The sequence below is a fragment of the Cebus imitator genome, unplaced genomic scaffold, assembly GCF_001604975.1.
Source record: "Cebus imitator isolate Cc_AM_T3 unplaced genomic scaffold, Cebus_imitator-1.0 Scaffold2, whole genome shotgun sequence".
Classification (NCBI taxonomy): domain Eukaryota; kingdom Metazoa; phylum Chordata; class Mammalia; order Primates; family Cebidae; genus Cebus; species Cebus imitator.
This window is the reverse complement of record NW_016107317.1, coordinates 3,580,757-3,593,617: the sequence shown is the minus strand read 5'-3', so window position 1 is coordinate 3,593,617 and position 12,861 is coordinate 3,580,757.

The window sequence follows — 12,861 nt, the reverse complement described above, 5'->3', positions numbered from 1 at the left end:
GGCAATTCTCCTGCCTCAGCCTCCTGAGTAGCTGGGATTACAGGCACGCGCCACCATGCCCAGCTAATTTGTTGTAGCTTTAGTAGAGACGGGGTTTCGCCGTGTTGACCAGGATGGTCTCGATCTCTTGACCTCGTGATCCACCCGCCTCGGCCTCCCGAAGTGCTGGGATTACAGGCGTGAGCCACCGCGCCCGGCCTTACAGTTAACTTTTTCTGGTTTAAACAGGCTTTTGGACTTTTTGGTGTTCTTAGAACTGAACAAAAATATTTTGTGCTAGCTGGCTTTGAAGTGTGACTATGGCCCTGGAACACACACATGGACCAGGACAAACACACAAAGCAAAGGACTCGGTTTCCCAGCATCACTCCATACACCAAGCCTCATGGGCTCCTGTATGTGTGAGCTGTTGTTGATGTGAAACCACTCTGGGGTGTATTGTTAATAGGAATCCAGGAATCTGATTCAGAGGCAACGGCCTAGTGTAAGGCTAAGAAATTCAGGTGGGTGTCTGAGTCATGGTCTTATGATAGGGTGTGAAAAGCAATGACAACCAAAAGATTAGGAGAGATCTAGGAGAAAGACAGGGTGGGAGGTGGGAGAGGGCAGAATGGAATGTTTCTCCTGGGTAATTTTCATGGTCCAGAGGCCAGGAAGCACACATTCCATTGTCCAGAGCTCTGAAAAGGGTCTTGAAAGGTAGCCCCAATATGCTCTGTTAGGTTTGCAGTAACAATAAATCCATTGGATTCTGCTGAGTGACACATGATCTGGAGCTGTTTGTGAACGTCTTAAGAGAAATGGTCCCTTGGGAAGCTGCCAAGAAAAACAGGTTCAAAAGGCAGGGTGGGAGGACTGGTCATCCATATGGGCCCCAGTGACTGATGCACAGTGGGTGCTTTCTGTTTGCTGATTGAGCAATGAATGTTCCTCATCAGTATTGAGGAAGGAGACCCAGGCATCTGGGATCACCTCCTCCTTGACCTCCACACTGCATTTCAATAGAAGAAAAGGCTGGCCAACTGGCCGTGCCTCCTGAATCACCTTCCTGTGAGTTAGCAGGCGTGGTGTGGGGGAATATCTCCGGAAGACATTGTTTTTACTTAAATAAGATCAAGTCTCCACCCACTCCTCCATCTGGAGACCAAGACCCTTTCACATGTAATTCCTAAAACTGTAAACCCAAGACCCTTTCATATGTGATTTCTAAAGCTGTAAACCCAAGACCCTTTCACTTGTAACTTCTAAGGCTGTAAACCTAAGATCCTTTCACATGTAATATCTACAGTGTAAGCCTACATAAAGTCAGAGCTTCTTTTTGTTAGGGGAGCTTAGCAGTTTGGACAAAACATAAAGCCTTGCTCCCGGGCTGTAATAATAAAACCCCTTCCTTTCTAGTTCAGTGTCTGAGAGGTCTGTTTCTCACAGCCGCTCCTGCTTCATTTGGTTCCCTGACCGGGAAATGAGTTTTGGTTGGCAGACGGCCGGAGAAGCCTCTCAGGTGGCTTGCCTAGCCCTTCGGAGCATCCCTGCAGGGGGCTCCTACCCACTGGGATGACGCAGTTCCTGAGAGCGCTCCTGGGCAGGTATTTGCCCGGTGGGAAGCCTCGCCAGAGGTAAGCCGGAAAGCCCCCGCAGTGTGGATCCTCCCAGTGGCTGAACATCGAAAAGGAATGGGTACTTGGAACATTTGGACAACAGAAACACAGTAGGATTAGTCTTGGGAAACTTGCCCACCTCCTTTAGGTGGAAGCATGGACTGATCACCCACAGGTGTCAGAGTTGGCACTTTTGAACTTGGCTCTCTCTCTCTCTCTTTTTTGTGACCAACCTTGGAAGCTTTTGCTTATGGTTTCAATTTGGGTGGAGGGAGGATAGTGTGTGTGTGTATGTGTGTGTGTGTGTGTGTAGGGGTCCAACTGGACTCATCAGCCATGAAATGTGGAAATATCAGGCCCATTAGAAGGGGCCTCATACTTCGAGCAATTTGTAGGGCTATTTGGAATTAGAGACGGCCACATGAGGCTGAGTGGAGGAGCCTTTGCCTTCTAGGCGTTGTAAAATGATTGAAGTGAATGTAAATTGGAGAGTGTGTACTGTGTCTCACTGGGCAGGAACTGCTGTGGGCAGAGTAGCACCTTTTAACTGTGGGAATTGTTTTTCTGGTACATAGGCATGGGTCACACTCATGGCAAACCCACTCCTTTAGAGACCATGCTGAAAAATTTCAAGAAGGGATTTAGGGGAAATTATACAGTAGCTTTGACACCAGAGAAATTAAGGACTTTATGTGAGGTAGACTGGCCAACATTTGGGGTAGGTTGGCCCCCAGAGAGGACCCTCGACAGGTCTCTTATCTCCAAAGTAAGGCATGAGATTATATGCGGCGAGCTAGAACGCCTTGATCAATTTCTATACATAGACTCGTGGTTGCAGTTAGTTTTGAACCCTCCGAAGTGGTTAAGAGGACAGGCAGTGACTGTTTTAATGGCCAAGGGACAGACCGCTAGAAAAAATCCCCCCCCACAGAGAGATGTGGACTCCCAAGGTCTGGCGCCTGGACGGGACAGGGTCAGTGGCAGAGACACAGACCCCAAGGTTCCGGCAGACCCAGCAGCAGAAGAGTTTTTGATACCGAGAAGCCACAGGCTCTCGTTGACCTACTGCAAACGATTATTCAGGCTCATAACCCCACTCCTGCTGACTGCCACCAGCTGCTTATGTATTTTTTTTTTTTTTTTTTGAGAATGAGTTTCGCTCGTTACCCAGGCTGGAGTGCAATGGCGCGATCTCGGCTCACCGCAACCTCCGCCTCCTGGGCTCAGGCAATTCTCCTGCCTCAGCCTTCTGAGTAGCTGGGATTACAGGCACACGCCACCATGCCCAGCTAATTTTTTGTATTTTTAGTAGAGACGGGGTCTCACTATGTTGACCAGGATGGTCTCGATCTCTTGACCTCGTGATCCACCCGCCTCGGCCTCCCAAAGTGCTGGGATTACAGGCGTGAGCCACCGCGCCCGGCCTGCTTATGTATTTTTTTAACACGGACTAGAGGCTGGCTGAAGCGTTCCGTATGTAGACTCCTTTTGATCCTGAAAGCCCTGAAAACCAGTGCTTGATAAATATGACATTAGTCAGTCAGTGTGCAAAAGACGTTAGACTAAAATTGCAGAAACAGGCAGGATTTGCGGGCATGGATACCTCACAGTTACAGGTGTTTGTGAACCAAGAAGCGGTGAGCTGTGGAAAAAGACGTAGAGAAAACCAGAGTCAGCCTCGACAAAATGCCGACTTGATAGCTGCTGCTAGTAGAGGAGCGCCCCCAAGAGTGTGGGAAAAGGAGGGTTCCTGGAAAGCCCTGCAGTCTGCCCGCCCGCACCTGCAATGAGATCAGTGAGCTTATTGTAGAGGAGTGGGGCACTGGAAGGACAGGTGTCCCCAGCTAACAGGAAAACGGCAATCCTAAACACGAGGATCCAGACGAAATTGGAGGAGCTCTGTTCAGTCTAATGGAAGAGCCACCGGACTAAAGGAGGGTGGCCGGGCTCATATGCCCCCAAAGAGCCCATGGTCTGAGCAACAGCTCTGTAACCCCCCATCAAAGGAAACAAAACCAATATCGTTAGAGCTACTAAGGTGTTAGGAAAACAGACTTCCTTGTACTTGCTGGACTGCCCCTACCCCTCTCCTCCGCAAAACTTGTAGTGCAAATTAAGGGCTACAACTATCCCATTCAATAATGAGGACTCCCTGCAGCTAAGACTTCCTCAGGCAGGGGTTATCCAGGCTCCCACCGTCTGACTCTTGTCCCTCGGGAAGGAGGGTGGAGACCTTCCCTAACCGGGGACCAAAGACTGGTATTTCCACTCAGGCCGGTGCAGGGCTTGAGTTTGGTCAATCAGACTACAGTGACTTTGAACCCACTTGCACCCGTCTTGTGCATGCAGTTGGGATTATTGCCAGCAGAGGAGAGTTGGTTCACTTGATTGGACTTAAAGTGTACTTCTTTAGCATTGGACTGGCCTCAGAGGGTCAAAAACTGTTTGCATTTCAATGGGAAAAAAAAATCCAGAAACAGGTGTGACCACCCCGGTACACCAGGACCAGGCTTCCCAGGGGCTCAGAAACTCTCTCACCATCCTTGGGGAGGTGCTAGCCTGTGACTGTCCCCCAGAAGTTTCTTGAAAAGGACTTAGGCTGCATGCTAAGTCCTATATGCTGATGACCTTTTATTGGGACACCCCACGGCAGTCGGGTCTGCAAAAGGAACGGATGCCTTCCTTCAGCATCTGGAGGACTGTGGGTATAAAGTGTCTACAAAGAAAGCCCAGATTTGCCGACAGCAAGTGCGATATCTGGGGTTCACCATCCAGAAGGGGGAACGCAGCCTAGGAGCAGAGAGGAAGTAAGTTATTTGCAACCTGCAGAACCCGAGACTAGAAGACACATGAGGGAGTTCCTGGGAGCCGTGGGAGGGGAAAAGACAAGAAACGCTTTGAATGGGTGAGAAACTAAAAGTGAAAATTTGTCAGCCCTGGCTTTGGGGCTATCTGATTTAATGAAGCCTCTCATGTTGTATGTGTCAGAAAGAAAAAAAGAAAAAAAAAAAGAAAAATAGGAATGGCAATTGCAGTTCCAGCATCAACTCTGGGAAGAATTTAAATATCAAAGCACCCCACACAGTAGTGACCCTAATGAACACCAAAGGACATCATTGGTGAACAAATGCTAGGCCTACCAAATACCTGAGCCTGCTAAAGTGAAAATCTCTGTGTCACCACTGGGGTCTGTGCAACACCCTAAACTGCCACTTTGCCCCTGGTGCCAGGAAGCCCATGAAGTAACCTGTGTGCTGCTTCAAGATCTCATCCCTAGGTTTGGACTGCCACTGCACATTGGATCAGACAACGGACCAGCATTTGTGGTGGATTTGGTCCAGAAAACAGCAATGGCCTTGGGTATTACTTGGAAACTGCACTCTGCCTATTGACCTCAGAGTTTCAGAGAAGTGGAAAAAATGAACCAGACCGTCAAAAATAGCTTAGGGAAAAATGTGTCAGGAAACAAGATTAAAGCAGGTGTAGGCACTTCCCTTGGTGTTATTCAAAATTAGATGCACTCCCTCTAGGAGAACAGGATAATCCCCCTCTGAAGTCTCATATCATAGGCTCCCTTCCATACTCCAGGCACTCCGGGGAACTCCTTGGGAATGGGGAGAGACTGAGTTAGGACGCCAATTACAAGCTCGAGGGAAAATCGCTCAGGATATTTCAACCTGGGTAAATGAAAGATGCCCTGTAAGCTTATTCTCCCCAGTTCATCCTTTCTCACCAGGTGATAAAGGACTGGAGTGCAGCCCCTCTGAAGCCACAGTGGAAAGGACCCCAGATCGTGATCCTGATCACTTCCACAGCCTTAAAGGTAGAGGGAATCCCAGCCTGGATCCACCACAGCTGTGTGAAACCAGCAGCAGCTGAAACTCGGGAAGCTACACCAGACCCAGACAACAACTGCAGAATCACCTTAAAAAGGACAACAAGCCCTGCTCCAGCCACATCCCGGAAGCTGGCTGGTCCACACTTGGCCAAAGCATGAGGCAAATTCATCGTGGGACTTGTTCTTCTTAATATTTGGACTTGTACAGTAGGGGCATTAACAAATTTTGAAGAACGCTCTCAGTGTGTACACCAGGTACTAAGGTAGGACATAAAGTTACTGCTATTCTTTCGTTCTACAGTTATTATGAATGTACAGGGACACAGAAGGGAACCTGGTTATATAACAGTACTCAGTATAAGGTGTGTAATCCAGAGGATGGACAGCCCGATGTATGCTATGACCCATCAGAGCCGCCTACAGATAGGACTTTTGAAATTAGACTCCTAACAGGGCGATGTAATAGCCCTACTAAATTAATAGCTAAAACAGGAAAACGGAAGCCAAAACAGTTTACACTAAGGCTTGATGCCTGTGCAGCCATCAGTGCCTATCATTTCAGCAGAGGGGGCTGTGGTTCCCTCAGATGGGAACAAAGTTATACAAAAGAGCATAAGTATATCTGCCAGAGAACCTCCCGGTGCAGTAAATGCATTTTTGGGTCATGTGTCATCTGGGCCACTTGGAAAAATAATACAAATAATCCCGTTCATCTTGTAAAAGAGAGAGACACCATTCCAGGGAGTAATGTCCTTTGTGTCTCAGGACATTGTAACCCAGTAGAATTAATATTCACAAACCCCCAAGACCCTAAATGGGAAAAAGCGGAGAGTGTAATGCTAGGAATTGATGAGAAAGGGCTTGACCCTGGAGCCAGTGTCCAGATTCAGGGAAAAATCAAAAAGCCTTCAGCCCGGCCAGTGCACCAGCCTTTTGAAGTATATTAAATAAGCCAGTGCCGGAACTTCCGAAAAAGAAAAAAAAACTTGTTCCTCCAATTTGCTGAAAATGTGGTCCGTTCCCTCAATGTTACTTCTTGGTATGTATGTGGAGGGATGACTATGGGTGACAGGTGGCCATGGGAAGCCCATGAGCTATTACCCTCTGATCTCATCCCTGACCTGACCTCAGTTCAGAGAGTTCAAACCAACAGTTTCTGGGTTTTAAAGGTGTCAATTATTGGACAATATTATTTGGCCAGAGGAGGAACAGACTTCACTGTTCTAGTTGGAAAGCTTAGCTGCTTAGGGCAGCGACTATATAATGGGACAGTGGGCACTGTAACCTGGTGGAGCTCAAACTATACTGAAAAGAACCCCCTCCTGGAATTTCCAAAATTACAGGATGCTTGGAATCACCCTGGGTCTTGGAGAGACTGGGCAGTCCCCCCTGCGTTGTACTGGATATGTGGACATAGAGCATACGTACAGCTGCCTGAAAGATGGACAGGTAACTGTGTCATAGGCATCATTAAGCCTTCTTTTTTCCAATTATCTGTTAAGACAGGTGAGCTATTAGGACACCCAGTCTACTCTGCCTGGGAGAAGAGAAGTCTGAAAATAAGTAAATGGGAAAACATTAAGTGATGACCAGAAAGAATTATTGAGTACTATAGGCCAGCCACAGGGACAGAGAATGGCTCATGGGGACACTGGACTCCTATTTATATGCTAAATCAGATCATCCAGTTGCAGGCTGCCTTGGAAATACTCATTAATGAAACGGGCAAAGCTCTGTCCATTTTGGCCAGACAAGAAACTCCAATGAGAAATGCCATTTATCAGAACTGGTTGGCCTTAGATTATTTGCTGGCAGCTGAGGGAGGAGTCTGTAAAAAATTCAAACTAACCAACTGCTGCCTGCGCATAAATGACCAGGGTCATGCAGTTAAGAATATAACCAAATTAGCACACGTGCCTGTGCAGGTATGGCATCAATTCAACCCTGAGCTCTTGTTTAAAGGTTGGTCCTCAGCCTCGGGAGGATTAAAAGCCCTCATCATAAGTGTGGTAACAATAGTGGGTGTTTGTGTACTACTCCCTCGTTCACTCCCCCGTTTCTTCAGATTATTAGGGGATTCATCACTACTGTAGTTGGCCAAAAAATGACATCACAAATGTTTTATATCCATCATCATCAATCAGTTTCTTCAGAGAATCTGGAAGATGAGAATAAAAATGAGACCTCTCACTAATATTATAGAGTGGTGAGGGTCTCAAAGAGGGGGGCGGTGAGGAAGGAGACCTAGGCATCTGGGATCACCACCCCCTTGACCTCCGCACTGCATAATCAATAGAAAAAAAGGCTGGCCGACTGGTGGCGCCTCCTGAATCACCTTCCTATAAGATAGCAGGCGTGGTGTGGGGGAATATCTCCGGAAGACATTGTTTTTACTTAAACAAGATCAAGCCCCCACCCACTCCTCCATCTGGAGACCAAGGCCCTTTCACATGTAATTCCTAAAACTGCAAACCCAAGACCCTTTCATATGTGATTTCTAAAGCTGTAAACCCAAGACCCTTTTACTTGTAATTTCTAAGGCTGTAAACCTGAGATCCTTTCATGTGTAATATCTAGAGTATAAGCCTATATAAAAGCAGAGCTTCTCTTTGTTAGGGAAGCTTGGCTGTTTGGACAAAACATAAAGCCTTGCTCCCGGGCCGTAATAATAAAACCCTTCCTTTCTAGTTCAGTGCCTGAGAGGTCTGTTTCTCATGGCCGCTCCTGCTTCAATATTGCTTAATGTGGCCCTATAGTTATTAATACTTTAAAATAGCAATATAGTGTTTCCTGACCCTTCCAGGAAAAAATATCACCTGTCCTTCTCTTGGACCTACATTGGATGCTTTATGTGTTTCTGTAATGGTGTCCGTTACACTTTGTTGCCCTTATTTTTACTTCTGATCCCCTACTGGCATGGAAACTAGAAGCAAGAACCTTGTTGCATCCACCTTCATAGTCATAACTGCTTCATTGGTGCTTGGCATGAGAGGTTCAAGAAATAAATGATTTTCTTAGGTTAGAGATTTACCATTTCTCAAATTGAATGCTTACCCTCTAGATTAAACACATTACCTGGGGATGAAGCTATGAATTCCATCCCACTACCCTTTATCCATGCTAAGTATGAACGAGAAACAGCATGAATTAGTAAGGGAAAAGGTTTAGGGCTGGGAAGAGCTGGCTTGGAATCCTGCTTCCGCCACTTCCTAACCCTGTTGTTGTAATTTAACTGCACTGCCTCTTCACTTAATCATCCCTCAACTTTGTCACCTGGTAAATGAGCATTCTCACCTCCTAATGATGTTTTGAAGTTGAGAATATGAATATGAAGGGATCAGCACATTAGAAAGAAACCCCCATTGCTCCTTGAGTCAGCCGTAAGTGCCATCTCCTTTGCTGGCAAGTGAGAAGCCAGTCTGGTATTCAAAGCAGCCACAGAACCTGTTTTATTTTTTATTTTTTTTCCAAGATGGGGAAGTAGATTTGGGCTTCAAGCCTATGCCCATGGGAGGCACAGACTCATACATTCTTAATGTTAGCAAGGTCCTTGGGTATGTAAACAAGTGAAAAAATGCTTCCAGAAAAATAAAGGGAGGAATCGCTCCTAAGGTAAACCCTCCCACTAAAAGTGTTCAGTGAATAGACTTAGCCGTCTACCAGGAATATGGTTGAGGAGACTCTTGTTATGAGTAGGAGGACAAAACTAGTTTGGTGACTCTTATCAAGGAAGAGCGACCATGTCAGGGTCTCTAGTGGTTTATGAGTAACAAAAACAATGAATACTTGTTATTTCTGTTATATAAGCCATTGGGGAAATTACTTAACATCATTAAATATGATGGCTGGTGGGTATGTCCAGAATATATATTCACAAGGTTTTGGAAGATCTAAGTAAAAAATGTTGAAAAAGACTTGACTAATGCTTTTTTGAATCTTCCAACAACAGTATGAAAACTGATTAGATAGCTTATTTTTAAAAGTCTTCATATTTGTGCTTACCATATTGCAAGTGGTCAAGAAATCTTAGATTGATTGATCGAGTGATTCTTCCGACATGATTAGATAAACACACATTTGTTGACTGAGTGATTCAATAAATGACTTCCTTTACTCCAGGTTAGCCCCAGTTTTCCCAGGTTTTCTTATTACAACCTGTTATTTCTCCACATTTCCAACAGTTCTAGGGACCGTGTCAGGACTGCCTTCAGTCTGTTCACGTCCCTCTTATGATGCAACTCCCAGAGCTAAACCTTATACTCCATTTTTAACCAAGTGACCCACCAGGAAAAGGCCTTGTGATAATCACCAGATAAAACTAAAAGCAAAAATCTTACTGTTCTGGAAGGCCAGGGGTCAGAGATGTCACGGCTGAAGTTTCTTTCAAATGGTTCCAAATTAGGCTATTAAAAATCAGGGGTGGAAGTTTGCAGGTTTCACGTGTTATATTTTGTTGCTCCATAACCCCTTTGGCCAAAGTGAATGTTATATTCAGTGATGAACATGGCCCTTGGACTTCATCTCTGTGCCAAGTACCAGGCTAGAGATCTGTGAGCTAGGAAGTGAGCCAGCTATTTGAAGCACATTACATCAGATGTTTCCTGAGGTGTAAAGGAAGTCCTTCTTGCTAGAAAGCAGGAAGAATTTTGGCTCTTAGAGATTGGACTCAGTAACTTTAACTCTTTGGCTAAGGGCCAATCCTCTAGCAAGCAACTACCAAGTGGCCTGCAAAAAATTCAAATCGAAAGCCCCTGATCCCACTTTGCCTGTTGACATTACAGCCTCCTTTGAGACCTGTGTCACCTTTTTGGGAGTAGGAACAGCGTTTAGGAAAGGAGAGACATTATAAAATCTGATAGTCAAAAAACATAGTGACTTTTCTAATTTTACATTTTGGAGGCAATATTGTCTTTAGAGTGGGAAATTGTAGACCGTGAATTAAAATGCTCTTCCAAAAAATGCTGTCATCCATCACTTTCTTCTTTTCAAGTTAAATAAAATCATATCATATGTAGTAATGGATACACTGGTGTCAACTATTACATTTATTAATTGATCCTAATAGTTGTTTCTCAATTAACTTCATAAATTATCTTTTACAGCCAAGGAATTTGATCTCAATAGCACTCAAGGCTGGGCGCAGTGGCTCATGCCTGTAATCCCAGCACTTTGGGAGGTGGAGGCAGGTGGATCACCTAAGGTCAGGAGTTTGAGACCAGCCCAGCCAACATGGTGAAACCCTGTCTCTACTAAAAATACAAAAAATTAGCCTGGTGTGGTGGCAAGTGCCTGTAATCCTAACTACTCGGGAGACTGAGGCAAGAGAATCGCTTGAACTCAGGAGATGGAGGTTGCTGCGAACTGAGATCATACCATCATGCCATTGTACTCCAGCCTGGACAATAGAGAGAGACTCTGTCTCAAGAAAAAAATAGCATTCAAAGCGAAATGTTTCGTAATGCTCAAGTTGTTAGCTCTTTCTGTGTGCCATACAGGCTATTATGATGCATGTGCTAATGCCCCTGTGTTCTTTCATAACAAAGCACTACTCAAATGCATTTTAAAAACCCTAATTAATAATACAGAGGCTCCGGAAGCCTCCCTTTTGAATGCTTGAAGTTGGGTCCTGGTGTGGAAACAGAGCTTGTTAGAGTAGCCTTAGGGAACGTACACGAGAGAACAAGACACGAAGCACCTTGGGTGAATTATCATATCTGACACTTCTTACACCTGCAAGATATGGAGCTATGATTAGGTCTTTCTTCAGTTTATTAACCGAGACCCAGGAGAGATAATTCCAAAGTCATTATTGGGATGAGTACTCTTTTGATAGGTTGATGCCTTTTCCATCACAAGCTCTACAAACTGAGGAGCAACAGTGTTCCAGTGAACAGTGTGACTTTCCTGTAGTTTCGACTCTGAGCCTTCAGTCTAACTCTGGACACGTCCTCTTTCCTTTTGGGAAAATTGATCTAGCACTATTTGATCCCTACCTTAAAGGGATGCTCAAGAAACACATAAAATATTTATGAAGGGGCTTGTTTCATGGGAAGCAATGTTCCAGGCTGCAAAAATGTCTGTTTGCTTCTGAGTGGCAGAGCTGGAAATGTATTTCAGCTTACCCATACATTGTATCAGCTCTTCCAAGGTTGCACATTTCACTCCTGACTGTCCATGTGTGAAAATCTAAGAATGTCACACATCCCTTTGCCACCTTTCATTAACCATGTTTGTTCCTGAGAATGGTGTGATCTATTATTAAAATGTCCAAAAAGGGAAATAGAGGAGTGGGGGGTGAGAAGAAAAGGAGGAGGTGGTAGCAGGGAGGTGAGTAGGAACCGACAATCCCTGAGGAGCCCAAGCTGTTAACCTGCAGGGTATGGATATCCTCTGCCACTCACCCTGCAAGGTGAAACTGAGACTCGCTGGCCAGATCTTGCAAGAAACTTTGCCAAGGTCTGCCATAGCCAGGACTTCTCCGTGACAAGAGACGGTGGGGTGCAGAGCTGTTCATCTGGCATCCTTCACCATCGCTAAGGTCACTGATAAAATAGTAAGCTGATCTTATATCTGTGGCTTCACGAAGATGATCAGGGATGGAGGGAAGCCAGGGGAAGGGGCAGTGTCAGGTGCATGGAGATGAGCAAAGCCTCCTGGAAGCACACGCAGGGAGGCTCACAATAGCCACAGTTGCCACAGGGAAGCAGCCAGCTTGTGTTTACTTTCAACTCAAAGTGTTTTCTGTTGCATATCTATGTCATCACCTCTTATTTCTCAGAAGGTGACACAAAGTAACAGGCTTCTCAATGCCATCAACGTCCATTTTGACAGCATTCATGTCACAATACACAATCATGTACTGTAATTATACAAAATCCAAAGAATAAAATGTTACTAGTTACACTCGTTAAAATGAAGCTGACAACCGAAAGGGTAACAAAACAAAGAGAAATCTCTGTCAGAATCCATAGAGACACTTGACGATATTACAAAGAAAATGTAGTCAAATAATTGTCCCAGCATGCTGCAGTTCACTGCCATAACTTCATAAATTCCCAGCTCTTTGGGGGAAAGAAAGTGCGTTTTCACAGCCTAGAGTTCTTAAAGAAATAGCTCTCACATGTATGCAGGTCAACAGAACGAGGGATGCAAGGTCTAGGCAGCAAGATTGCTCAGACAGCAACGGAGTTTAAAGAGTCCGACTTGACACTCTTCTGAACCAGATGTGGTTTCTTGAAAAAGGACTTGGACAGTAACATTAGTCCAAAGGGCCAAGGAAGAAACACCCAACTGTTAATAAGGAAGGAAGGAAACCATCAAGAACTAGAACAGTTAAGACAATTTTTTTTCTACTCTACTTAGAAGTTGAATTATAGCTTTTCATATTTGGAATAGGAAAAGATTACACAGTTGATCTGTGGGTAG